The sequence below is a fragment of the Anguilla rostrata genome, unplaced genomic scaffold (assembly GCF_018555375.3).
Source record: "Anguilla rostrata isolate EN2019 unplaced genomic scaffold, ASM1855537v3 scaf0959, whole genome shotgun sequence".
Lineage (NCBI taxonomy): Eukaryota > Metazoa > Chordata > Actinopteri > Anguilliformes > Anguillidae > Anguilla > Anguilla rostrata.
This window is the reverse complement of record NW_026986321.1, coordinates 1-2,294: the sequence shown is the minus strand read 5'-3', so window position 1 is coordinate 2,294 and position 2,294 is coordinate 1. Positions and strand designations below refer to the sequence as shown.

Genomic DNA, 2,294 nt, shown 5'->3' with positions numbered 1-2,294 from the left:
CTGTTACTTGGAATAAGAAATGGGTGGAGCTATTATGAGTTATTAACAGCTGATAAAATTGATCCAGTCAAAGTGGTCTGCTATGGAGACCAAACTTGATAGTTTGGTTCATATCAATGTCAATGACTAACAGCACACGGTAGTCCCACCTATAATGGAGTTCATGAAGCCTCACTCTCCCATTGCCATGGTTACCTTATTTAGATGTCATATTTGGTTTCCCTTAACACAGTCTTGCTTGGTACTCACTGCTGTAGATTTCTCTTGAAATGTCTTCTTAAATTCCTCCTGCTCCAGATCAGCACTTTTCTCTCTCTCCTCCAGCATCAAGTCAAGTGCATCTCTCTCTTCACATATTTTCATGCATCTCCTTTGCACTCTCCGAAACATGCCTTTATGAAATATAAAATGGCGTAAATACACATTTCACATTGCACAAACAGCAGTGCACTACTTCAGCCATAGCTTCCATTAAAGCTTCACATTCTGAAAGTAACTGAAATTAATCACACTCATCTACAGTATGACAGTATCGAGCAGTATTCATACAATTCTGGGAAATTTGCCAATTACTAATTTCTGTTTCTCACCTTCAGGTTCCAGTTGGGAGGAAGAAAGCATTCTTTCGATTCTTCTAATTTTTTCTTTAGTGTCTCTAATGTAAAATGGACAAACACATGGATTATGACAAATACAAACTCTCCAGAGGCATATACTTTACATGTGGATAAAATTCATCTGAAGCTTACTTTTTTATTCAGGGCTGAAATTTTCACATGACTCTCATCCATGTGTTGAGCAAACTGCTCCAAAAATTGCTTGTTGGTCACTAAGAAATCAAAATAGAAAGGAAGTATGAGACTACATGAGACTCTAGCACATGATAATCTGGCCCTAAGATCTACATAAAATATGTTACAGAAGGAAATAGATGGTAGTTAATCAAACAATATAATAAAATAAATAAACTCACATTGATTGGTCCTGCTTTTAAGCTGGAAAAGGAAAATATAATAGAATGGAGGTATCAGAATAGAATATTTTGCTTAATAAAAAAGTCAAGCAGGCAGAGAATCTTGGTCAATAGAAGGTACAGTCTTTATACAGTACAATATGTTTTGAAAACTGTGCGACACTTAGCACTGATAATAATGAGAGAAATGCATACTCTTCCTCTCATGAGCACATCCAAAGCCGGTGTCATGGACATGACCATCTTTGCTGTCTGATGGATCACAGAGCCTGGTTGCCATTTCTGTGGCAGGATGTTGATGATCAGAAGAGAAACAATCAGGGTTGAAGGTCAAAGGTCACTGGAGTTGTTCATTTGCTGATGTTTCTGATCACATGCAGTCCTATCTTATGTGAGAATTCCTGAACACACAACAGTAAATAGCACATTGTAAAAAGTAAAGTAGTTACCGTTTCTGAATATGCTCGAATGTGCAGCTCAGCTTGAAGGAGTATGCTGGTGATGAACTTCAGTGAGGAGACACTGTCCTTCATCTCATTGATTTTATTGAAAGAAGGCTCTCCTGAATCCAAAGAATATGAGGATCATTTTAGGGATTTCAACATAACCGCATGACAAGATGTTCTCCTCACCCCTGAAGAATGGGCATCTTAACAGCAGTAGCAGGAAGCAGGTATCCGTCGATGGGCGGTCTGATGCAAGACAGATATCCAGGAACGGGCCACATGCATTTTGAGTATTTCTATAGGAAGTAACGCAGTGCTTTTCCTGGTGCTTTCACTAGCAGAATCCATTTCCTGAAGAACAAAACCAGATACTTATGAATGAATGGCAGGTTGTGTAAATATACATAATTGAACTTCATTCAGTAATTCAGAAGCAGGTCCAGCCTCCAGGATTGGGGTCTCCACCCATTAATGTCAGAACAAAATGGTGGAGACCCCAATCCGAGACTGTCTACTGATAGTTAATTCACATTTTAACTGTAGTCATTCATAAGCTCATGAATATATTTGATTTGATTCATGAGCTAAAGTTACCCTGGGTAAATTAATTAAACATTTTCCAATACTTTCGATTTTTAAATAAACTGAAAGATGTATTTTCAGCAGATTTGTTATGATGTGCAAACGTTTGCAATTTGACTTTACACTTTAAATATATTTTCTTTATAATTCCCAGGGAACTGCAGGAGTATCCAAATGTTACAGAATAATCCTGTTCATATATGTGCTTGACACAGGTGTGTAGTGTAGCTTACACTTCCTATCTGTAAGATGCACTGGTCTATCAGGAACTGGCCATCCGGTTGGCCGTACTG

General features: G+C 38.0%; 1 long non-coding RNA gene across 1 annotated transcript; it reads right to left on the bottom strand.

Annotated features, from left to right (window-relative positions):
• Positions 1-438: 438 nt before the first annotated feature.
• LOC135246892 (uncharacterized) lies at positions 439-1,308 on the bottom strand. The gene is made up of 3 exons (XR_010328013.1): positions 1,169-1,308; positions 974-995; positions 439-829 (listed from the first exon to the last, which is right to left on the bottom strand). It is a non-coding gene; the product is annotated as an uncharacterized LOC135246892 (long non-coding RNA).
• Between the last annotated feature and the right edge of the window lie 986 nt (positions 1,309-2,294).